The sequence below is a fragment of the Anser cygnoides genome, chromosome 18 (genome assembly GCF_040182565.1).
Source record: "Anser cygnoides isolate HZ-2024a breed goose chromosome 18, Taihu_goose_T2T_genome, whole genome shotgun sequence".
In the NCBI taxonomy this organism is placed as follows: domain Eukaryota; kingdom Metazoa; phylum Chordata; class Aves; order Anseriformes; family Anatidae; genus Anser; species Anser cygnoides.
The window spans coordinates 6,661,734-6,687,624 of NC_089890.1; the positions used below are offsets into that span (position 1 = coordinate 6,661,734).

Genomic DNA, 25,891 nt, shown 5'->3' on the forward strand with positions numbered 1-25,891 from the left:
AAGGAATAAAGAAAGCTGTTAATTTTTTTTTCACTTCCTCATTTCATCTCAGACTCCCTCCCTCTGCCTCTTTGGGAGCCTTCCCTGTTCCTTTCTGTGGTTCTTGGGTCTTTCTTTTGCTCCCTTCTCAGTTACAGCCTAGACTTCGCAAGGTTGATTTGGCCTGGCCTTGCCCAGCGCTGATTTCTGGCCCAGACTGCTGTCAGTGCACCGACGCTGTTGGCCCCATAGAGCTTCGCTGGAAATGCACATCTGCTGCTTTGGGTTTCAAGGCACACAGAGCCCCTGTGGGGAGGGAGAGACCTGGGTGATCAGTTAATTTGTTAATGACTATCCCAAGTAGGATTTTGGCTTGCCTGCTGACATGTTAGGTGGAGTGACTGCTCCATTTCCCTGCTCCAGGCTGGTTGGTAATTCATCCACAAACACATCTTCATATAAATAATCACAAGACAGTAATTTGCTCCGGTATTCACGGATGAACATGTTTTTACACACACCGCCGCCTGTCTAAGTGTGACGGCACCTGCGGGAACAGGTCTCTCCTCGCCGCACGGGTCCCAGCACCGGTCGGATGCAGCCGGCTTGCAGGTGGGTGCTGCTGATGGGGTGGAGGTGACTCGCCCGTCCCTGGGAGCACCGGCTTCTTGGGCACGTGTGAGATAAGGCATCCTAATAAAATGATAAAACACCTTCAGATATTCACACCCAGGTGTCTGTCCTATGTGTCTGCAGGTGAGGCCACCTTTGCAGGACCGTTGGGAGACAAAAGCACAGTCACACAGGCATACACGAGCCCGCAGAGGTTTGCACAAGTTGCCGTGTTCGTTCTTGAAACTTTCTGGCTTTCTGCAAAGGCACTGGGGCTGTCTCTGCTCGTAGCCGTGTGTCTGCACTGACACGCCGATGAAATGGTCAAACTGCACTGCAAAGAGCAGTCCTGTGCTGTGCACCAACACCTCGACAGCTTTTGAGCTAGTGGCAAAGGCCAGAGGAATAAAACAGCTTTCGAGCAATCCATGGTTTTCATTTCCGAGGGGCTGGACAGACCTTCCCGCTTGGGGGGCAGGAGCAGAGCACAGGGTGCAGAAGGCAAGGCAGGGAGAGGTGTGTGCCTGTGTGCTATGCCGGCCCCCCTTAGGATGTCCTGATCTCCCTGGCGTGGTGTAAAGCCTCCCGAACACCAGGGCACGTTGCGTTCAGCAGAAGTCAGCCCCCGGGCTCATCCCTCACATGCAGAACAGCAGAGAGAAAATTCATTTCTCAGCTCCGGAGGCTCAGCTCCAATTACTGGAGGTGAGGCACTGATTGCTCTTCACACACATGCAGAAGGCACCTGTGGAGACCTTGGGGGTGGGAGGTGTTTGGGGGAATAGCAGGAGGTAGAGGGTTTTGCATGCTGATGACTGGAAGGGGAGGAAAAGCAGAAAAAAAAAATAAAAAGAAGACCTACATGAAGAGCAGAGGCTAAAAGCTGTGACTGGGAGGAAAAGACCATCTGTGGGCTAGGTGTTAAGGACTGTGGTAGCAAACAAATAAAAAAGGGGATTGCTTTGCAGGTGAGGAGTTGTAGGATTTTTGTTCCTTCATAGGGAGCGGAGGAGCAAACCCACTGCTGGCCAGGAGGTTTGCAGGGAGGGCTGGTTTGCGTGCACGTGCCCGGCAGCGAACGGGAGCAGCAACACGCTGTCTCTTCCTCTCTCACAGACCAGATTATGACTGGAAGCACGGGGACACTGCAGGTACCAAGCCACGTAAAGCAGTGTGGTGTGCCTTTGTACTGCCTGGACTGGGGTGCATCACCTCTCTGTGCTCCTGCAGCTGGTGGGGAAAGAGTGGCAGCTCCAGAGAGCAACACTTGTCCCCTAAATGGAGCTGCAAAGTGCAAGCAGGTCTCGGCCGTTCATTTATTCGGGCAAGGAGGCATTGCTCAGCTAGCCAGCTGGTAGAGAAACAGGTCTCTGGTTTTGATCTTGGGAAAGAAAGAGATGTCCTTCCTCCATACGGCAGTCCGTGAAAGGAGGGCTCATCCAGACTGCAAGGTCTCAGAAACAGGCCTGCCTTTCAGATTGAGAAAATCTAGAATATTGAGCAACTTTCAGACCCGTTGATAGAGGACAGAGGGGGGCACACACCCAAATATATACACCAACATGGCAGCATTACCAAAAAATGTGAGATCTTGCAACTGGCTGTTTCAGGGGTACAGATACTGAGTGCTGATCAGGATCTCCTGGTCATCAAGCTGAAATTCTTCTTGATGGCAGATACCAGCTGCATCCTCCCCGTCTTAAACAGGGGTTTAAGATGGTTTCTTGCTCAGTTTCCCACCTCGTGCTACCCTGAATTGGGGTTGCCCAAAACTTTGTTTTTTCGTGATGAAGGATCTTCTAATTCCAGCTGAACATGTCCTTGGGCTTTTTATCTCCATCTCTCCTAATGCCAAACTCAGATAACTCCTCTCTTGCTCCCCCCAAGTGTTCCTCTTTTAGCTCTTTGCTCAGGCAGCAGCTGCATCCCTTCCCTTTGCAGTCTGCTTTTTGCCAGGCTGAATGAGCCAAACTCTTGCAGGTCCTGGAGGAAGGATCTTCATCCCACCCCTTCTCCCACCTGCTCTGGTTTCAAATAATCTCTGCTAAACACGGTTGATCGGAGTCATAACAGGACTCTGAACAAGAACTCCTCGGGGCTTTCCACGATGACAGCAGCAGTCTCCTGTCTCTGAAGGGAATATCTCCCCTGACACCTTCTGCTATCATACTTGTCTTTTTTTCAGAGCCACATCACATCAGAGATTTCTCATCAACCCATGACTGGCAAGTTCATCTCTGCCTTTTTGCCGCTGTTTCCAGTGGATGAGCTTCCAGCGCAGAGCAGAAGCTCCTGTTACAGGAGGTTTTGTGCCATTGCTGTTCCTCAAGGTCACTGAATTTCTCCCGCAGGAGAAATAGATTCCTCTCAGCTATGGGAAAACAGCAATCTTCCTAAATCCAATCTGTCTCTTTGTGCCGAATCCATCAATGGGCATGCCAAAGAGATGAGTCCCCTGGATATTGTTTGAGGAACTCCGCCGGTACCCACTGAATCCATCTCCACCGCTACACAGCCTGTGCTGCTCCCCACGTGGACTATATGCACCAGGCTTTTCATGCCTAAAAGAACCGGACTCCTTCCGAAAGCAGGACACCAGTTAGCGTCAGGCCACTAGCCTTGGACTGGTGTCCTCATGGGTCCGTTCAAGGTCTGGTGGAGAAATCTCATTTTCGTCGCAGGACTAGCATCAGCGAGTGCCTGCCTGCCAAGGGCACCAACCCTGCAAGGGCACGTTTTGCTCCTGGACTGCTCGCTGGAGGGAGCTGCCTCTTGCTTCCGGCCCCATCTGAGTTACTGGGAGCCTGCTGGCAGATTGTTGCCTTGGGTTTGGGTTGTGGCCATCGGGCAGCGTGTTTGCACGGCCACCATGGCATGACCTGTCTTCATAACAGCATATTGCAACGGACCTGTTCTCTGCTCACCTGCAAAACTGGCTAGAAACTGAAGCATCCTTTTGAGGTCAGAGTAAAGGCTCCATAGCTGTCACGATTGCTCCTGCCCCATTTCCTGAAGCGTGGGTGCTGTGTTTGGTAAACTCCTGGCATACGGTCCCACTCCCAGTTTGTTGCATGCAGTAAAATTCCTCGTTGCCATATTGGTAATTTCATATGCAAATCCGTTGCAAATAACCTCAGCTACTGACCTGTTTTAATATCTCCTTCCATTTAATTTAAATGGCATCAACTTCTGATCGCCGGACCCATGTTTATTTTCTAGGTCAACCTCTTCCGTAATGTCTTCACGTTCCCTGAAATACCACTAAAATAGCCTTGTGCCTTGCTGGATCAGTAACCATTTGGAGACAAAGTCTGTTTATTATCATGCTCAGGAATAAGTGGTGCCTGCAATAAGCAACATTTGCTCTGCAATCTGTGCCTCAAAAATTAAAGCCTCTGCGATGACTCAGTCCCATTCTGACTGGGGAGATCTAAACCCGGTCTCCAGCACAACCTCAGAACCCATTGCAGAGTCATTCCCCTGGCAACTTTTATTTTCATCAGCCTAGCCCATCCTGTCCCTTTGCTCTGTCTTTCTTAGGCTGACTGCACTCTCCCTGTTGTGGAAGCAAGTATGGTGATTACACACTTCTCCTTTCTCTTTGTCCTTCTGTTTCTAAGTGCTCTTACAAAATGTTTAGCCTTAATCTCAGCAAGCAAGACCCAAACCTCACCATGGGGAAGTTGCTCTCTGTAAATAACTCTGCTCCCATAGTTCAGCATCCTCAAGCCTTTCTCGGGGCAGCAGCATTCAGCTGGGCTGGTGTGCTTGGCTGACTGCAAGGACAACCTCTGACAAATCCTCAAACCTCTTTTCTTTGAGCACCTTCTGGCACGGTGCTGGCTTCTGCAACCAATTCCTGTGAGCTTCTGCCAGGGTAACTGGCCTAAAAGAAAAGGACCATCAATAACTTTTAACGTAAACTATCAACATCTTTTTTCAGGCCCTTTTGCCCTTGGCAGACACCACAGCCTTCCGTCCCAAATAAACAGCAGGCTCATCATGTTTTCCTGACAAGTCCCCACTCGCAGGTACCTGCCTGTTTCCAACCATGTGCAGATCTGTTTTTCCCCCCATCTGGTCTTCCTCCTGTTCTCTGATTGTCCTGTTTTCCTCAAAGTCCTCTGAGTAGCATCCCATCCCTTGTTAAACTTCAAACCATCGCAGTCCCCACCATCCTCTCTTTGCTGAGGCTGCTGTGACATTCCCATTCAGAAGGTCCCAGCTGGTCTGGAGCTGGGATCTTCCACATGTAAATTGTTTCTTCTAGGAGCACATCTAAGAGTAATAAATGTACCCAAACACCTAAGTCCAATTATGTTTATTACCTTTTTCTTTGTGGGGCATTTCCTCTAACTATCGCCGTTTCCCAGTCTCTGGACTTAAGCGGTGACAATCTCCCAGAGTCCCTCCTAGACACTGACATGAAATCTCATTTGCTTTCTTCTCCCTTTCATGTTTTTCATTTTCCTGCATAGCGTTTGGTGCTTGCTCTGTCACAGCCTGCATGCAATGCTTTGTTTACAAACAATAGGTTTTTCTACAAGAGCTGCAGCTGGAGAGGGTGCCGGGTGAAGGGGCGCTGGGTGTCAGCGCAGAGCTGCGGCTGGGTTTCGGGAGGTGGAGAAGGAAATGTTTCTTTCTCTCCAGCATGCCGAGGGCATTGAGTGAAATGGATGGGGCTGTACGGCCACCCTTTTACAATCTTCCAGTCTATTTGTTTGGCGGTCTGCCGTGGTACCCAGAAGAGCAGAAGGGGTATCCCAGGCAGAAGATACCACACCTTTCCTTCTTCCCATTTTGCCACCCTCACCGCCAGTGAATCCGAACTCATACCACGTCTCCACAGACCTCCTGATAATGTAAGGACACCAAGAACCTTATGTTTTATTTAGAAGCTACCTAAGAGTCAGTTCATGCCTTGTCACAAGGGGAGCACCCTGCCACCTGCCTCTTCCTCCAGCCTTTCTTGTTCTGCCTCGGCGCTTTGTAATCGGGCGGCTCTTTCTGCCCTTGGCTTGAGGTTTGGAGACGTGCACCTCCCAGGGCCGTGCCTGGCACGTCCTCCCCACACAGCTGCCGAAACACTGGCAGCCTTTTCTTAGGGGCAAGAAAGTGTCCTGAACCCTTGGTCTGCTTGTTGGGGTGAATGGGAAAGGAGACAAACATGGGGAGGTAAGCGGGGAGGGGAGGCCAGCAGTCCTCAGCCGTGCTGGGGATATGTTTCACCTCGGGGCGGCCGGAGGTGGACACTTTGTAGATCTTGTGGGCACCCGCGCTGGCGAGGGCCTGAGATGCGGAGATGTTCTTGCAGCCATCGAGGAAGATGTATCTGATGGCCCTGGAGCTGTGCGAGAGGCTGCGCTCGGCTGCACCCGGGGCAGCTGGTGCCGTCATCTTGGCTGGCCTTGCCTAGGGACAAACCACAGGATTAGCAAGGTGGTGGAGCTGCTCAGGAATCTTCTAAAAATGCTTTTTCGCTCTGAAAAATCTTAATTTGCTGAATTCTCTCTCCTGCACACTTCTTCTATCAGACCAACTTCAGTAAAACTTACCTCAAGAAGAGTAGCACAGCTCCAGCACAGATTTTCATGGCAAAATCAGAAATAGATACCCACCAAAAGTTAAGACTTTGCTGTGTTTGTCACAGAGAAGAGACTCCAATCTCCAGCTCCAGTTCATAGATGACTATGTGTAGTCACTTACCACCAGCCTGGGTGTGGGAGTGTGTTGTCAGAGACAGGCAAGTTGTCTCCGTCATTCCTGGAGCTATTTCTCCTTACAGGAGTGAATAACCACTGAGTGGATTCAGGATCTGAAACTGCATCTTCAGGGAAAGGCTGACCTTCTGCACTCTGTGCAGCTCTCTGTGTTCTTCCATCATGAGCCGCTGAATATTTAAGCCCTCTCCCAGGTTATGTACATCACGGTGTAAAATGCAGGTGCTTTGGGGGGAAAAAAGGCAAGGAGGCCTACATTTCTTCCTCTGTGCTTTGATACCTGGCAGAAACCTACAGAGTTGACAGAGGAAGAAGGCGACCAACCCAGTTCATGGATAATTCATCTCATGCATAACTCATGCCCATGCATTTCGTGGATAATTTAGAATAAGGGCTTGCAGGATCAGGATCTCACATGGAAGTGAAGGGTCTGTTGTGAACGAAGCTGATGGAAAACTCTAGCTGTGGGACAGAGAGTTTCTGTATGTGGCAATGGCTGGGAGAGCTGGAATTGGTGTGGTTCTTTGGATGCTGCTCCCAACTGTGCCTAACTCAAAATATGTTTGCCACAGACTTCTGTCTCTGAGACTGCACCATGGCTTGATTGCAGCTGGTGGAGACCCAAGGCACCGGGGATCCTTTCTGTGCCAATGTTCTCATGAGTGGTGCCTGATTTCCATCCATTTTGCCATGGCATTGGTTGGTATCTCTGATATGAGCAGAATGTAATTATGCATTTTTAATCCTTATTCATCAGCACTACTTCTCTGTCCTTCTTTCTTCCTTTCTTTTCAAACACAAAGCAGGATGGGATGGTTGATGGTCCCCCGTGGCATGAGAGTGCCAGAATTTCATGCAGTGATGGAAGAAATCTGTGCTCTTATTCAGGCTCGGGCCACACCATGGTAACACGGTTAAACCACTGATGAGGAAGGCAGGCAGCACCCAACCGGCATCCTGCTCCTTGGATTCGTAGGAGGCCAGATCTTAAATCAACTTGCAGGCATCAAACATTTAAACAGACCAGTCGAAGGCTGAATTATTAAAATCACCCTACGTGAAACGCTTCCCTGCAAGAAGATGAGCACTCTCCTTCCCTGGTTCATTGTCTCTGCGGGGTGTCAGAAATACTAAGGCTCATTCTGCCTTTCCCATCCCCCTTGAGATGCTCAGAACAACTGAAGCACTCCCAGCTGCCAAGAAACGCTGAATATTTATGAATCCCCTTAATCACAGAGGCAGGGACCATTCCAGCCAGCTCAGTTTGGCATGCTTTTGGCCTGGCCTCCCACAGAGGACCAGAACTTGCCCCCAGAAGCTTTGACAAGATCAGCAGTCTGCCCAGTTTGGGTGACAAGCCCTAGCAGTGGCTTCAGGGACAGAGATGCCTCATACCTGAGCCTGCACCTCCTGTGGGGTAAGAAATCCCATGGAAACTGTCTCGGGATGTGCCCCCCCACAACTTCAACCTTGAAGGCAGAGAAATAGCAAGGCATGGGGAAAGTCTCCTGAATCCCTTACCATTTCCTCACCATTGCTGTCCCATTCTTGCACTGCATATGGTGCTTGCTTCCACCTCCAAAACAAATGCAAGCCCAAAACAGCCAGCAAAGTGAAACAGGCAGTGATATTTTTCTTCCCCATTCTTCTATAATTTCCCTTTCCCCAGCTTACAGCAACAGAGGGAACAGGGAGAATGGAGCAAGAGAAAAAAGGCTGTTCTTTGGTCAAAATGAAATCCAACTGGGAAGAGCAGGGTTTTTTCTCTTTTATCTCCTTGCTTGTATTGCAGCGTGCACAGAAATCATTTTTGGAATTCTTCATAAGCATTTGGTATGAAAAGAAAAGTCGTTTTTGTTTTGTTTTGCTTTTTATTATTTTTTTGGTTAAACATGCTTATTGCCTTTTTTCAACTGGTTCTAACACACGGTGCATTCAGAGACTCTCGTTAGAGAAAGCTTCTGAAACCGCGTGTCTTTGCCTGATCAAGGCACTCCTGTAAACTCTTTGTGGGCGCTCGCAGCCTTCACAGATAAGAGATTCGTCAGGGTAAGAGGCAAATTATTTCCAGTTGGGTTCACTGAGAAGACGTTGGCTTTTAAACAAATTTCCAGGTAGAAAACAGAGTGCGAGGCTTGTGCTGTGGTGGAAAGCTGTGGGAGGGCTCTGGCTGATGTATTTGAACAGCTCTTCTGAGCAGGAGAGGAGGGTTTTAGAGGGTTTCGGCAGAGGGTTTCGTTGCTGGCGGGCAGGCTTTGCAGCAGAGCACGCAGGCACAACCCCATGCATGTGTGTGAGTGATTCCCAGTGCTCACCAGTATGGCCCCAAACCCAAAATGCTGTAAGAGTGGCTCTGATTAAGTAGGAACCTGAAAGACCCAACAAGAAATCCGTGTGCAGGGAAGCTGAGTTCAGCAGGAGTGCTGAGGCCAATGCTCGCTGACTTGCCCCGCTCAGCTTCCCAACTGCTCCGGGGTGAGCAGCTCACTCCTGAGGCCAGCTGGTCCCATGGAGATTTCTCTGCTTTCAGCACCGGCATCCCTGTGCCCAGCAGGGCTGCAAAATCTGCTCAAATGGCTGTTAAAATACCTGATGTTCTTGGAAGACTCACCAAAATCCTGGGTACTTTTCTGCTTGGTCCTGCCTGACGATTAACGTCTTCAGAACACTTCTGCGCGGGGCTGGACGCCATCCACCCTGGTGCTGGGGGACACGGGCAGGGATGTTTGCTGCTGCTGTGACATCGGGTTGCCACGCCGGGCAGAACTCCGGGCTTTGGGTCACAAAGGACCAAGCTCTGACCTCACGAGGCACCGGTGCCAAAGTGACCTGCCCACATCTCCGCTGAGGTGCTGTGCACGACCTGCGGGAAGGAGCCGAGGACCGTACACACCGCAGGGCCTCCCACCACCCACCGGGTAAGGTGTGGGAGCTGCAGATCCCTTGGGGAGCACGCGTCTCATCAGGTGTTGGAGCACGCCTGCACTCGGGTCATGCAATGGCTACAGTCCGTCTATAGACCCCTGAGCAGAGGCTGCCTGTCCTGTTGACAGCTCTTCAGTGATCGAGGATCTCTGTGATGACTTCACGTGTTGTGGTAGGGTTGTACCAGGCAGCGTGAAAAATAATCTGGTCCCTCGTGTTGTAGCAGAGCTACATAACCCCCCAGACTTGCTGAAGGTACAGCAGAGCCTGGTACGCTTCTGCAGGGCTTAGTCTTCCTGTCCTCAGACATTTTTTGCAGCTGTTAAACAGCTTGCTGCATTAAAGCCCATGAATGAATTGAAGTCGTTCTTGTAAAGAAATGGGTTGCAGGATTTTTAGCACTCTGGGAATTGGGAGCAACGCTGCTTTGTAAATTAGATCTATTAAATACTTAGTAATATCAAAATTTCATGCGGTGCTTTTCTTCAAAGACATCTGAGGTGGCTCTGTTCATCGGGCAATTCTCCCTCAGACTGACCTGGCCTGTCAGAATCACCCGGGCGGTCATATTTGATCCCAAGTTAATCCCTAATGAGATTTCCCACTTCCCCAAGGCTTTCTACTGACTTATACGAAAAGACAGACCAGACCAGCAACTTTCAGCCAGACACTTCTCGTCTTTGAAGAAGTTTCAGTAAAGCATCGCCAACCGCATGCATTTCAGTCAACCCGAAATCTGGAACTGGATGCTTGTGGTCCCTGGGAGCCACGGGCTGGGATCTGAGGGGGGTGGTTTACTCCTGTGGTGGGTGATCCTCACTCTTGTGCACGTTTTATTGTAAATGGGATGGGTTTGGGCTCTGTGCAGCGTTTGGAGGCTGGTGACTGCGGAGCTCCAATGATGATCTGAATGCGAGCACTCGTGGTGGTGCCAGCAGTGCTTGCTGGTGCTATCAGTTCATCCCAAATTTGCTAATGCTGCCTTTAGCTGCAGATCTCATGCAGTATGGCACCCAAATTGCCCTAGCCTGTGGAAAATGAAGCTATTTTGGGGCAAAGCTTTAGGAAGGATTTGGCAATGCGCAAATTTATGAAACGTGCAGTTTCTGGGTTTTATGAAATTTATGAATTTTCAAAATTCATAAAAATTGATGAAACAGGGCTGCTGGAGGTTCCCTTTCGAAAGCTCTCCCAGCTGGAAATGGGCTGGTGGAAGAGAGGAACCTTCCCACCTGGAGCTTCTCTCACACACCAAACGCGGGGCGCCCACACACCTGATCCACCAAACCCCCTGAGCTGACAAACGGAGCCCTCCTCTCGCAGTCACATCCCTTCACGAGGTGCTTTTATTCCTCTGCATGCATTTGTCTTGTTTATGCCTGCCGTGCATTGATACAACAGGTCATACGTTTGGAAGAGGCTGCCAAAGATAATATACATCCTGTCATAGTAACAAGATCATCAGAAGGAAAACTGAGGAGATAATAAACCGGCAGGAAAGCTGAAGAGTGAGAAACAAAAGAGGAACAGAGAAGAAGTGACAATGTTATCTTTGTTTAACGCTCCTCTGAGTCACCATTAGTTATTTAAGATATTCATCTGCTAGCTCTCAGCCCTGTCAAATTAAGAGATCCAAGAGGTGGCGGTTTTTGGTTTTTGTTGTGTTTTGTTTTTGTTTTTTATTTTCCATTCAAACAAGTTGCTCTGGTCCAAAGAGAGAGGAAGCTTGCATGAATGACGGACGGGTTTTCCTGCAGCTCACTGTGGAGGCTAGAAGGAGGCAGTTTGCCAGTGCACAGGGTCTTGTGGTAGCCCATGGGCTTTCTTCTGGGTACAAATGACTCAGCGGCAGCTGGCCCACAAAGGCCACGGTGAGAGGACGGTCAGGACAAGGAGGCCAGCTCCACGCAGGGGGCAGGGAACCAGCCCATTCCTGCAGCTACATGGATGGGGCACCACGCTGGGAGCAGCCAGGACACGTGCCCTGTGCAGAGCTTGTCAAATGGGAGGAAATAGCCCCAAATCAGCTGCTGCTGTAGTCCAAGGAGATTGATGTGGGACATCACTGGGCCACATCAGGAATCCAGGAGAGTCGGGGCTGTGGGAACTGAGCGAGCGACCACGATGTGTTCATGGAGGGCACCAAACATGTCCCCGTGCCCTGCAGGTGCCTGGACCAGGCACATCTCTGATCATCGCTGCCATCTCGCTTCAGCTTTGGTGCCAGAGATCTTTGAGTCAAGTGAAGAGACCCAGGAGCATGTGGGGAAGCACCGGTCTTCCCTCTGCCTTTTGCTCTCCTTAATTAACCAAGAGAGAGCGAGGACATTAATTTAACAGACGGGCCCAAAACAGTCAACACGGCCTTTCCTTGAGGGCTCTGCAGAGAAAAAGGAGGCACCTGGCAGGGAGAAGTGGTGAAAAAGGAAAGAAAGAAAAGACATCTGCAGGCTGCCCACCTTCCCTGCATCCAGAGGAAACCTCTAGGGCAGAGGAGGGGGCAGAAGGTGTGAGGGGTCCCGTGGGGGCTGCTGACTTCTCCCCGTGCAGCAGGGCAGCTCTGCGGGGCGCTTCGGGCTGGCCTCGGAGCAGCAGCTTCCCCCGAGCCCCCCCAGGAAGCCAGAGGCCTGCAAACTGGTGAGGCGTGGGATTAAATAAATTAATGATCTGAGGCATGTGGATAGAAATCGTTGTCTTGCTGGGGAAAAAAATAAAATAAAGTCAAGATCTGAGGATTTATGGCAAGGGTCAAAGGCCCAAGATACCTTCTGGACCCAGGCTGAAAACTGCACGGGTCCCTCGTCCCCGAGCACCAACACATCCATTGCCAGCATGAAGGAGCAGGACAGAAAATATCGCAACCAAATAATTAGCAGCGCGGCAGCCGGGAGGGCTGCGTAGACTGATAATGTTGCAAAACCATTTAACGGCAGATTTTAGCACTGTCAGGGGTTTCCTGTCAAACCCAAAAGGAGCAGGGGAAGATCTGAGGCATCAGATGGAGGAAGTCTCCGTATAGCCCAATTGTCAGTGACAGATCTGGGCCCCGTGTAACTCCTTTTGCACACTAAGCCTGCTGTATAATTTGCTGCGTGAGGCCATTTTGGCATCAAACAACCCTGGCAGAAGCTCGGCAAGCCTCGTCTTTAAAACCTCTGCGATAATGGAGGCTACAAACCATCTCGGTCCCGGCTGCCGGCACCAGCATTGCTCGGAGCACGTTTCCGTGTGCTGAATGCAAATCCCTTTGGGTCGTGAGCATGGGGTTTTCCCCCCAAAATCACGGTCACCGAGCAACACCTCCTTGGGGGAGGATAAAAAAGGGGGAGAGATGAACTCTCTCTGACACAGAGAGGACTCCGTTGATGCCAGGACAGCCCCCTCTGCTCGTGGTTTCGGCTTGGCTATGGGGCTGGCAGGGTCTGTCCGCGGGGATGCTGCTCTGCGCCGCCAACACCTGCGCACCAGCGCCGGCCCGAGCCCCGCAGCCCATTCCGCACACACCATCAAACATCTGCTCGGCCCTAATGGCTCCGCGGCAACGCCGGCCGGGGCCGTATTCGAGGCGGTGACCCCGGGCTGGAAGGCGCCCGAGCCCATCGCCAATCTGCCGGGCCAGCTGTCGCGGGGAGCTGCAAGGAGCCAGGGGTCTCCGGAAAGGTGTCGCAGACCCCGATCCCCTTGTGCACCAAAGCCCCCACCTCGTGTACGGTGAAGAGAACCCAACCCCCAAACTGCGATGCCCTCTGCTTTTATTTTACGAGTTTGTTTTATTTTCTCTGTTTATTTTCAAGGGGATTACCAATAAATTTAATTTCAATACTGTTAATCCCCATATATATTTACTGAGGGCAATTAGCCGGCGTTTAAATTAAATATACACAATAGAGGGTTGAATATACAGTTTATATAGTATAATTAGATATATACACGCATATAAATAGATGCATAACTCTGTCTGCAGTGTGTGCTGGTGAGGAAGGACCAGGGTAATGTGCCGTGACAATATTTATCTCATACCATATTTATTCCCTGATAGCTGGAGAAGCACCGCGCGCTGCACCGGCCCTCGGAGCAGCCACAAACAGGCAGGTGCTGTGAGGAAGGCAGCAGGATGGGTGCAGTGCCAGGGCAATTTGGGGGCAAATGCAGTGTTTTGGGAACCTGAGGAGGTGGCAGCAAGGGAAGAGCAGAGCAGAGGGCCCGGCCTAATGGAGGATGTTGGTACCCAGGGCAGGGCTCTGGAGCTGCCCTGCAGCAAAGGGTCTGTCCGTCACAGCCTTTTCCTTGAAACTGTGCAAGCTTGGGGTGGCCAAAATTTGGGATGCCCTGAGGGTATCAGTCCTTGAGAGAGGAGCGGTTGAGTGTTTCTCTGCACTCCTTGCAGTGTTTCTGTGTGTTTTACTGGGGCAGGTGTATCAGTTGTGTGTGCAAGCAGTGGAGCTGCAGCATCACTTTGCTGCAGCACTGGCCCCACGCAGCGCGCAGGCGAAGCCGGTTCCCTTTGGCACCAGAACGGGGCTGCCCAAGCCCCAGTCCGGGTCCAGGTGTGGGAGCAGATGTTGAAGGGAAAGCCAATTGCTCGAGACCACCAACGCTGCCAAGCTCAAGTCCCCTTGGCTCTTTCACCAGTATTTTTCCTGGGGTTGAACATTTCCCTGCTCCCGTCTGGCTGTTCGGGAGGCAGTGCTGGGGAACTGGCTGGAGGATTTCCTTCTCAAACTTCCCAGGAAGAGAAGGGGCATGGGTGTTGGTTGGAGGCATAGCCTTGTACACCCAGAAAAACCTGACCCTGTGGAAAACTTCACACGCTCACCCCAGGGTTAGGGCCAGGTACAAGTGTTGGACCAATGCGCCTCCTCCAAACAGGTTACCCGGGCATGGCAAAGCCAAATTTGCGCAAGCATTCATCATTCCCAAGGCATGCAAATCCATTCCCTCCAGGGCTCGCTCCAGTAGTTTATGACTAACACTAACAAAACCTGACACTGCCGTTTTCCCAGCTTAACCTATCCAGAAGTCACATCCACCCCTAGTGGAACTGCAGACCTGCGGAGCGATGGGAGCTGCTTGTGTGCGTGCCTTCAGCTCCCCCATCCCAAATCCCTTTGAGAGCAAGCAGCCCCCCTCTGCCTGCACCCATGAGCCGCCACGTGTGCCATCCACAGCTCAGTGCAGGGCTGAGTCAGTCCCAAGTCCGAACCCTTGTTTGCTTGCAAAGCAAAAAAAAAAAATCATTTTACTTTTTTGCCTGCCTTCCACCTGTTCCTACTTGGCTGGCTCCAGCCTGTTTTTAAATCATGCACAGCTTTCACTCTGGATGGCACAGGCAGCGTTAAAACCCTGCCTGCAGTTAAACGTGGCGCGAAGCTGCGCTGCCTTTGGAAGGCTCGCAGAGTCCCCAGCGCTCCCCGTGCCCGGGGGCTTCTCCAGCCGGACCGGGAATAAAGGACTGGCCAAACCCTTGGAGTTCTTGCATCCCGCTCCTCCAGGGCAAAGTAAGCCAGACGACGGCGTAATTAAACCTTCTCCTTACTTAAAGTACTGTTCGGGGAATTTGATTCCCAACCGCTATTTATGGCTATTGATTTCTGCACTTCTTATTACCGCGGTAAGTGACCTGTAACCAGAGCGGCAACTGGCGGGTTTATCAATCTCTTTCAGATAATTAGTAACGCGGGAAGTTGGAGAAGGAAATAAATGGTGGGCTCGGGAAAAGTTGGTTGCCACCCCGCAGGGTGAGGGGAGCCAGCTGGAGAGGCAATGCAGACCTGGAGCCCGTCGTGCCCCAGTCGCAGGGGTCCTGTCCCCTCCAACTACCCAAGGTGGCCCTTGGGAGGCTCTTGTGGGGTCACCACCACCTGAGAGCCTCTGTGCCCTTCCTCAGCAAGGCCCCAAACTGTGAAATGCCCCAAAATTGCCCCTCCTTGGGGTCCTGGATGGAGAGCTGCTCCTGGGGCAGAGCTTTATTTCTGGAACCAAACCCACCCTGTTCCCAGCAGCCTCGCAAACCAAGCTGAGAACCAGAGCCTCTGGGATAATTATCTTTTTGGCCTCTTTCCTGTTGAAACATTGCCTGCAATTAACTCCTGGCAGCGGAGCTGGGAGGGTCGTGGGCCTCGCTCAGCGCCAGGCGGCTCGGTGCACGGGGCCGGGCGCGCGGCTCGCCCGGATCAGCCGAGGGGCAGCGTCTGAGCCAGTGCCCGGGGTTAGCAGCACCGCTCCCGCACTATTCACGTCAAATTGCTGTAAGCAGGCTGGCAATCTGAGGATGATTAAATGAACCGGTCCTGCCAGCATAAACCCAGAGCTTTTATTAGCGAGCGGGCTGTCTGCAGGGATGGTAAAAGCCCTCGCGGTGCCCCTGGGCTCCTCTGCGCTGGGACACGGAGGGGAGTGGGTTTTGAGGGCGCAGGGGGTGGCAGGAAATGAAGAGTTAAAAATGAGAATGAAACCCACGTCTCCTCAAGGCTAGGACAGGGCCTTACCCCCAAATAATCGGTTTCCTGCTCCTAGCTGACCTCTTTCCCATGCAAATAGCTTTTCAGTGGAAGGCTAATTCATTCTCACAGCTAAAAATGATCATTGCTGTGAGAAAGTGTTCTGGGTGTGAATCCTTTTTGCGGCAAATAGCAGCATTAACAGGTTCATTTTCTCCCAGCAATGCTATCAAAATCTCTTTAAGCTGCTTCCAGAGCATACCACAGATGCACTAAACCAAGCCTGCAAAATGGGTGGGAGATGTGATTGCAGCCAGCCCTCCCCCAGCCCCGTGCCGAGCCGCATCCCTGCCCGGCAGCTGCGAAAGTCCCCATTCCCTCCTGGGATGTCCCAGGAGCATGTCTCCATTTCCAGGGAAATGTGCAGGAAATTTCAAGGGAAAAATGGGCAGGTAAAGGTTTTGCTGGAGACAGGGTGTGTTCAGGAACCAGAAGGCCCAAAGCAGCTTTGCCAGCGGATGGCGTGGAGGTGTCTGCACCCCCAGCTGGTGGGCAAGGGGCTTGTCCACAAAGGGGCGTGCAGGGAAACTGCCTAAAAATGGAGTAGTTTCCCTGCACATTAAAGCTTTGTGGACCTGCCCTAATCTGCTTGAATTTCTGTGATTTTGGGACGCTGAGGTTTGCCTGTGTTCAGTTCCCACCTGCTGCTGATCCCTGTGCCTTGTCCCTATTCCCCTGCCAAACCACATATCCCATCTCCGCACCTCCCGCACGGGGTGGAGGCCAGGTGTCAGCATTCATCCCCCAGACTTCTCCCAGAATCCGAAGGAACAAGTGGTTAAAGCCCCTGAAATCACGGGGGGAATCCCTGCCCAGCCCTGGAGGCACTGAGAGCCGTGGGCCCCGTGCTGTCTCCATCAGGCGAAGCGCAGCGCACTGCTGCCGTTACAGGCACCGGCGCTGGAGCACAGCCTCGCAGGTGTAGTGCTCCGGCTCAGCTACAGGTCTGCATTTAGGAGCCATGTTCTAGACTGATTTGGGACAAATTCCAGCTGATCGTTAGAATTCCCTCCAACGGGGGCATTTTTCCAGGGACTCGGTGGCTTCTGTGCAATGCCAAGCGCTAGCCCTAGCTCCCAAGGACACCGTAGCAAAGGCTTCTGGCTCTGGAAGGAGCATGGAGGTGCAGTCAGGTTTTTCCAGCCTTTTTTTCACCCCAGAGGGGTGACGGGGCCGACCCTCCTCTCGCTCAATCCGCAAGGCTGTGGATTCGCACAGCCTGGGGATGAGCCGAACGCAGCAGCTGGCTCTGAGCAAATTCTCTCCAAAGGTCATCAGCGCTGCTCCCTTAGCGAAAAAGCCCACACGCCTTCCCCATGACAACCTGTTACATGCGCCAAAGGAAAACAATATTGCTCTTTTTTTGTTTTCGTTATTTACGTTGAGGCTGAATTGACTCTCGCATCCACCGAAGCTGCTGCTTCTGCCTTGTAAATCCAAATGATAGCTTTTGGGGTGATGTGAGTCAGCCCCTGGGCGGGCTGCACTGGCCACTTTTACTGACCCCGTGGTGCTGTGCCGGTGTGCCCTGGGGAGAGCTGGGGATGGCCAGCGGTGGGGAAAGTGGAAACCAATAACCCTCGTCCTGCTCCGGTGTCGTATCAGAGGGATGCCAACCTGGAGTAACGAGGCAAGGAAGCAGGAGCTGCAGTTGTACAGCCATGGGGAAAGGGAGTAAGTGGAGGTGGAGATCTCATATCTGGAAAGGGATAGCACTCCTAGATCCTCCGGGGAGCTCTGGAAATGCTATAGACTGTGCTTTACGATGGCTATGCCTTCCTTCATCCTCCTCCTCCCCTCGGCCGCCTGCCAGCCCGCACCAGGGAGCAGCAGCAAAGAAACACACTAGTCACCCATGGGGCTCAGCACGCCGCTCCGTGCAGGTCCTATGGGCTGCAGCAGGAAGGGGAGGGTTGAAACTCCCAGGAAATTCAGGATAATTCACAAGGACCACAGAAAGGCAGCGTTTGAGCCTGAATCATGGCACAGAGAAGGGGAAAGCGGTAGAGGTGTCTCTCACTCTTTGTCGGTGTTTACCCAGCATGGAAAGCAGCTCGGGCAGCAGGGGACAGGAGCTCGAGCACCGCCCTGACCTGGTGCCACAGCAGGGCCACCAGGCACGGCCCCTGGGGCAGAGGGGACTTCATTGCCCTGAATTTTGGAGGAAACTTGACTTTAGAGCAAGCCCAGGATGGGGTAAGCTGGAGACCCAAGTGTTATGCCTGGATCCATCACACGCCCCCTCAGCTACCTTGGGCAAACTGCTCACACTCTCTCTCTTAGCAGCAAAATAGCATTAACATTACTGTCCTACTTTGCAGTGACGTTTTGAAGACAAATTTGTGTTTCCCTGGGGAGAGGGACTAGAGAAAAACCTGCTCACCAACCAAAACAGGGTTTAGCCACACGGTTTGTAAATGGCATGCTAAGGAGCCTGAAACTGTGGTCTCCTGGGAACAGCTTATTTTTTTCTCCCCCTTTTTTTCCCATGGAGGAAAAACTATCAAGATAAATTCATGGATATAAAATCAAAAGATCTTCAGCAACCTCTTTGACTATTAAAGTAAAATAACTCCAATAATGAGCACTGCGGTTTCACTCATCACAGAAGATAAAAAAAAAAAAAACTTGGGCCAATTTCGTTTTTGCTTGCCAGCAGATAAGAGCCTGACCCAGATTGGCACAGCTCAGCTTCCTACACAGCTTTGATTTTCAGGGGGGAGGCTCAAAAGTACGAACCACAGCCAGAGGTGCCCGCACGTCCCGCCCGCGGCGCTGGCAGTGTTTCGGTGGGCAGCACCACGCTCCGCTCTTTCCGTGCGGTTGAGTTTTCTGCTAATCTGCCCGTCAGGCTCGCGAGGAGAGCTGCTGGTTCCTGAACACACAATCTGGCAATTTATTCAGGTGATTAAATAGAAGGGAACGGGAAAAAAAAAGTAAACCCAAACCCGGCTCTGAGTTGTGAGTGCCAAGCCCTTGGGAATTGCAGCCCGAAGTACAGAGAAGCAGCAAATAAACTCTGGGGAGAGGACGACATCCGTGCTTTCCCTCCTGCAGACACAATGCTTTCACATTAATTATATTTGGAAGTAATTTCTGCCAAGCCTTATAGTTTGGAATTAGAAAAAGTTTCTTTTGTCACTTTTTTTCCCCCCTTTTTTTTTTTCTCAGTGCTTTGAAGTGGCAAGTTAGATGGAATAGGCTAAAATAATGCGATCTGATTGAATAATGAATAAAGATTAATGAATTTTTGCCAACATAAATGATTACACGGTAATTGCTTTAATAATATAAAATTATTTTCTGCTACAAACCGTGATTAATGATACCGACTGAGCATTTGAATCGTGTGCCTTGTTTTTTGTACCTTCGGTGATTAAATAACTAATATCATAGTTTACCCTTAATTCTTCTATAGGCAGCGATCATCAGCTAATTGATCGGGACACGAGGGTTGAGCAAACCGAGGGTTTGGTGTATCAGAACTCTTAGTCATTCCTTGACTCCGCAGCAGCGGAATGAAAAGGAGCAGCGGTGCCTTTTCCACGCCACGAACCTCTTCACTCATTATATTTGAAGGAGAATTGTCAGTGGGATGTGCGGTGTGGTCCCAGCAGTGAGCGGGGCCACAGACTGGAGCTGAGCGGGGTTGCGGCATTAGGGTGACGTGGGGAACAGCTGAGCACCTTCCCACCTCACAGCCTGGAGGCCAAGCAGGGAAGGAAGGAAAAAAAAGGCTTTATTGCCCATTTTGGGGGGAAATAGCCCTGTTTTGTGGGACGTTTCCTGCTCACAGGACCTCCCAGGGGCTCGCACCCCAGTTTCCACCCTTCTTTTGGCAACTGTTCCGACACCTCTGAACTATTTGTCTCTCCGGCGACAGAGATGAATAAGCCCTGGCCTCCCCGCCTTGCAGGATGTTAATGAAGCGTTTAATCATTTGGTGTTTCTTTTGCTTTGGCTTCTTTTTATTTCAGTTTGCAGGAATCAGAGAAACGCTCGAGCGTGGAAAAAGGCGGCTATTGAACGTCTGTATCTGTTATTTGCCCCCATGATGGGGAATTAATTGCCTTTTGATTAATGAGCCCTTCAGAGCCGTGCCAGAGCTGGGACTGAGGGTGAGGAGGAGAGAGCGGGGAGCGGATCAGCTCCTGTGCTTGCACCTTGAGGTCTGCCAGGTGCTGGGAAGGAGTTAAAGAGCCCCAAACCGGCAGTGTTGTGGAGTGGTGCTGGTGGTGGGAAGGGAGAGAGAGCAGGGAGGGAGACTGGCTGTGGCAGAGAAGAGAGAGAGGGAAAAAAAGTCATGCAGCACTTTAATTTTATGAGTGCTTTCACGCCCCTTGAATGGAGAAGGGGAAAATGATTTAATTAAAAATATATTTACTTTTAATGCAACCATCAATATTTCCATCCGTGCTGATTGTTAAGAGGGTATGTGTGTTTGCATGTTTAAACACTTCCAGGCTTTGCCTTTCACTCACTTCTTCTCCATCAGCAGCTGCCTGTGCACGCTCACCCGTGTCCCTGCGCACGCTCACCCGGCCCCGTGCACGCTCCCGCCTGCTCTTGGGTTTGGCGATTTTCTGGCAATTCCCCAAAAGGGGAGCATTAGCAGTCTCCCAGCCTCCAGATGCAGCTCTGACGGCATCTGGCTTGCAGGGCCGCCTCTCCTTCCCCTGAGACCAGGGCGTTTTGCTGGGCATGACCCTGCTCAGTTCCTCTTGGAGCAGCTCCTGCCCCAGCCTCCAGCCCCACTGTGCCCGTGGGGCAGCATGGGGTGTCTGCGGGAGAGGGGGGCCAGGGCTTGGCTGGGGCTTCTGCCCCACCACCTCGTGGTGCTTCAGGTGCAGAGGCTGGGCAGGCAGGCGTGAGCATCCCCGAAATGCTGGCGTTGGGAGCTGCCCCTGCTGCTATTTCCTAGATAATTCAGTCAATTGAAAATGGCAGGATTCAGGCATTTCGACAACAACATGCCAAGAGCTGTAGAGCAAAGCTCCGGCAGCCCTTCTGATTTGTATTCCTTCCCAGCATCAAAACGCTTCCCAGTTACCCATTTGCCTTTCTTGTTCCTACGCTGCACGTCTGGATTTAAAGGATTTCTCCGCTCCAGCCTTTAAATCTCCGTGCCGGGCGCTGCCCACCGGCGGCAGGGTCGGATGCGGCTCTGCCGTCTGCATCCTCCCTGCACTGCTCCGCAGGTGAACACCCAGGAAAGGGGCTCTGCATGAAATATGGCTGGAGGAAGGTGCACCGGGGAGACAGAAAGTTTGGCTTTGCAGTGAAACAAATAGCCTTCGTCATTTTGACCTTGATACTCAGCCAGCATACTTCTAAAATGGTGATGCTTGCTGAGATATCATCTTTGTTTCTCTCTCCAAAGAAGCCCCCATCTCCCGAGAGTGGCAGCATCGGTCCTTATTTTTAGGGTTGTGGGTTAGGTCGGGGTAGTTTTGTCTTTGTCTGTTCTTTCTTCAATATTTGCAAAGCCACCGGGGAAACCCCTCCTTTCCAGGCAGCATGGCCTTAGGACTTCCAACCCCATCTTCCACTTCTCATGGTGTGGCAGCCTGGGACGAGGCTCTGCGTGACATTAGCTGCAGGTGAGGACATTTCACGTGGGACATGGTCGGGGCCCCACAGGACCCAGCAGTGATCCCAGCAGCTCTGAGTCCCCTTCCCCACAGAACCGGAGGCGAAGCAGCAGCTCTGCATCTCCTCAGCGATGCAACTCACGGCTTTGCTTCCTCTCTCATATTTCAAGTGGAAAATTTGGTGAAAACAAAAAATTAGCAGGACATTCTTTGCAGAGTAGCAACAAGCAGTACGATCTATTAGCAACAGCCTTTTTTGTGCATGCAGTTATTGCTGTGTGCATGTTTACGGCGGAGTTGCTGAAGGATAGAGCCGTCAGTGGGATCTGAGAGGCTGTGAATCTTCCTCCTCCTGGCAGGTCTGTGGTCGCAGCCTGTCGGAGCAGCCCCATCGCTCCATGTCTAGCCGAAGGAGAAGGCTGCTCTGGAGCCTGCAGCCTCCAGGGAGACACAAATGCAATTTGCTGATTTTCTGAAAATGGTGTTGAAACTATATTAATCCCTGGCTCTACATGAAAGATCAAAAAAAAACCAGGCAGGCAGTGTCAGGCACAGAATGAACTGATGCTGTGCTGGAAGAACAAAGCAAAGTGGAAACCTCCTGGCGGAAATGTACACATATTTAAACCTGAACCAATGGCAGCAAAAGTTGCTTTTTCTGGACCCGAACCCTTGAACAAAAAATGAGGACGGAAGGCCCCAGAGAGCTTCTGAACTTCATCGCTGTCTGAAGAAAGCTGTGAGCCATCTCTAAGACAACACTGCCGTCAGCCCTTCACCTTTGTCGCCGCAGTCTGTTCCACTTCGCATCAAATGCAGCTCTGGATCTTTTTCTGCCGAGCTGCTGCCCAGCCCGTTGTAGCCCATCTGGTGTTTGTGCGAGTGACTCGCTGCTGAGCTGCGCTCTGCTCCTCTCTGAATTTCATCGGGATTATAGGATAACTCGGGCCCTTTCTCCAATTTCCCATCAGTGGGGCTTAAGTCTGGTCTGAAGGTTTGGTTTCGTGCCCTCTAAAGTGCTGGTAGCCTTTCCTGGGGGGAGCCCTCTGCAGATCTAATAAACATCTTCCCTCTTCCATCATCCAGGAGGTTAATTGAAATATCAAATTGTATCAGATCAAGAGACCCCTGGTAGATGCATCCCTCCTGGCTGACAGGGAGCCATTGATAATCCCTCTCCAGGTAGAGCCAAATTGCAATACAGAGCTGTTTCCCAGCGTGCTGATGAGAATGTCATGGCAGACAGCTTGAAAAGCCTTCCTGAAGTAAAGATAGATGACATCTCCTGCATCTTCCTCCAGCACCAGCCCTGCCACACTGTCATTGGAGGAAATTAGATTGGTTTGACCCAATTTGGTCTTTACAAATTCATGTTGGCTGTTGCTCATTTTTCTGTGTTCTTCCAGGTGTTCACATAGGTTTTCTTTGCTCTCAGTTTGTTTCTCCAAATTCAAGGTAAACTAATTTGCCTACCTCCACTTGAAAAAGGTAGGGGTTACGTTTGCTCTTTTCTACTTTTTTGCATCATCATATGTCCAAATACCACCTTGTTGGCCCCAAAATGGCACACGGTGGCTCTTGGAGCACCCAGGGATGGAGCTGGCATGATGCAGCCCACGCAAAAACATCTACCTTGGCTAAGGATGCTCGAACCTCTTCTGTCCCTTCTCCACCCGCTATCTTACTCATCAGTGTTAATTGTGTCAGACACCAACTCACAGCTGATCTGTTTAGTAAAGACTGAACTGGAAGATGCTTTAGCCTTCTCAGCATCGTCTGTCGATAGCTTTCCCTCTTCAGCCACTGACATTTTCAAGTGGGATTTTTGTTTTTTTGAAATTCAAAATGACTTTTTCTGCTGTTTTAAAATGTAAATCAATTTCTTCTAAAAAATAGATGCATTTTAATAACAAGGCAGTAAAGGTTGAAACTAATGCTTTGAAATAGTTGAAGCAAAAGGTTTCTTGCTACTTGAGCTCAGTTCTCTGTGGAATAACTCTTAATGGTTGGGCCAGAAACTGTGGATTTTTGGTGTCCATTTAAGAAAGGGAAATGATTCAAAACCCCAGATTCCCATAATGTTGTTTCTCAGTAATCTAGAAACACCATACTCATCCTGCCACACGCTGGCTCAGCCAGAGCACTCGGTACTGCTGCAGCTATTTCCCTGTAGGATTTCTCTGGGCCAGAAAACGCCAGATTCTCACACAACTCCATCTGTATCCACAGCAATCGGTGCCGCCAGCCTGAATCCGCAATGGGGAAAATTGGATGGGTATTGAGCAGAAATGTGTCTTGTCCCACGCACAGCATCTGAAAGCTTGTTTTAAATGCAAATAGGCTGGGAAAGACTATGGAAATTCAATAGCAAACGTTCTTTAAGTTTCTTTCCATATAGCACGGATCATTAGGTAAAGCTCTAGCTGCCCGGAGACCTCTGGCATGAAGCAGAAATATGAAATTAGATCTTTCTGATTCAATCAAGTCAAAGTCAGCTCCATCATGTGTGATGCGTCATGAACTCACTCACCTGCTTCCCCTCCTTAAAAAAGGCTATTTCTTCTCCCCCAGCCCCATCAGATCATTCCAGGAACCTGCTGCTCTGGTTAAAGCCTTCTTCTGATTTCCAGCATGAATTGATTTGTGGTCGAGCTGCTCTTATGCAAACATTGTCCTTTAACTTAAGTAGCTCTTCTTTCCTTGTGTCGGGGTGATGGATTGAGAGGGAGCGTGTTTGCCATTTCAGCTGTCTCCCACAACAGCTGCTGCTTCAAGAAAGAGAAAGATGATGGTTATCTGTATAAACAGCTTTCTCGAAAAAGTGATTGTTTCCAAAAAGCAACAATCAACTTCCTAAAATAAACACTTTAGTGGTCTGGAAATTTTGGTTGGAAAACTGAGGCAGGAGCTTCATTGCAAAGATGATAATTTTTTTCTGGAAGTGAAATTTCTTTTTTTTTTTTTTTTTGCTTCCCCTTTAATTTAGCTGCAGAGCCATGTGAAACAGAGGAAGGAATTGCACGGGAGAGCTGTGCAGCCTCACTGGGATAAAAAACTCGGACTCAGAGTCCCAGGATAACTCCACCAGCCTTCACCTACCACCAGCCTTCAGTGGGAGGCTTTGAGCAAGTCCCTTGCACCCTAAGTTTCCTTGTCTCTAAAGCAGGAGCAGGTCTTTGAACATCACCAGAGAAAGGGGCTAAAGGAGGCTGGGGGGTTGGTTGAGTGGCCATCAGAAAGCCAAAGAGGCAGAGAGGGACAAGGATGGGACAGAAAATGGGGCTGGGAAGGCCCAGGCCACCCTCCGGCCTCCAGCCAGGTGGCAGCCACCTCACAGGCTCATCAAGGAGCCAAGTCCGTCGTGGAGAGTACTCAAGTCACTAATTAAAGCAGTTATTCTGCCGGTGACACTAGTACGGCCTCTTCTGCGCCTGCTTGGAGGCTAGGGGTGTGGAAGAGACCGATCTCTGCCTTGTTTTTCTGCCTCGTGCTTCCCCCCCCACCGTCGTCCATGCTGCTTGGGATTTGCTCCTTCATCCTCACACACGTCTCGCCTAGCCCCTGTGGTTTAAAATTAATATGCTATTGATTGGAAGGGTTTGGAGGGATTGCAGGTCGTTTGCATTCTCCCAGCCCTCTTCGCTTCGGTGCCCTGAGCCCGGCTGGGCGAAGTTTGGCGCCTGGAGGAGGCCCCGTTGCCATAGTGACCGGCGCTGCCTTCCCCCCCCCACGGCGAGGAGGAGGCCGTGGGCCTTCAGAGCCGGGCCCTTTCGTGCAAACTTCGTCCTCTGAAATTCATCGTGGGCACCCCAGGTCCCTCTGTCCCCTGCCACTTCCCACGGGGAAGGAGCTGGGGACAGGCAGCGTCCCCAAAATCATCCTGCCCGCCCCATCTTGGACCAGGCGCCAACTGGGAGGCCACTGGTGTCCTCCCAGAGGAGCTATTTTCCATGCTGGAGAAAGGCACAGGGTCCTTCAGAGTCTCCTCCGAGGCAGCCAGGGGAGTGGGTGACATCTCAGGTGCCATCAGACCCCCAAGAGCAGGGCTGAGACACTTTTTGGGGGCTTTTTCTGCTGCGTCCCCAAAGCAAGAATCTGTACAAAGGGCATTTCTTCCTCTGAGCGCCTCCTGAACCCCCCTGTGCCCCAAACCCTGGGCTTTGATCTCCTTTTACACCGTGGATGGTATGGGGCACGTGAGGAGGAAGAGACGGCGTGGGTCTTGTGTAAGACGGGCTCCTTTGTCTCCAGGTTCCTCTGGATTGTCTGTAATTATGTCTGGGGATGCATGCCATGATAATTGTTGATTATTTGCAGCTCCTGTGGGACTGCTTCCTCGGGAAAGAAAGGCAAAGAGCCCGCACGTAGCAGAGACAAGAAATTGAGATCAGCAGCATATTTCTGGAACAGGCTCAAGAACTGAATAAATACGTGAATAAATTAAATAAATAAAAGGAGGGGGGAAGGAGCGAGATGGCCTTGCTGTGTCAAGATAACTGTACCTTGTCCCCCTGCTCTGCAAACTCTGCTGAGCAGATTTATTAGTTTTAATTAACAGGAGGGG

At 51.1% G+C, this 25,891-nt stretch overlaps 2 long non-coding RNA genes across 3 annotated transcripts in view; one reads left to right on the forward strand and one right to left on the reverse strand.

The window, feature by feature from the left end:
* LOC136786610 (uncharacterized) overlaps window positions 1-25,891 on the forward strand; it is a 224,041-nt gene that overhangs the window by 175,158 nt on the left and 22,992 nt on the right. The gene's annotated exons all lie outside the window — the stretch shown is intronic.
* Window positions 448-9,078, reverse strand: LOC136786599 (uncharacterized). Of its 2 annotated transcripts, none has more exons than XR_010825692.1 (3): window positions 8,923-9,078; window positions 5,821-6,003; window positions 448-672 (listed from the first exon to the last, which is right to left on the reverse strand). It is a non-coding gene; the product is annotated as an uncharacterized lncRNA (long non-coding RNA). The 2 variants fall into 2 exon arrangements; XR_010825693.1 differs by lacking the exon at window positions 448-672 and adding an exon at window positions 4,994-5,010.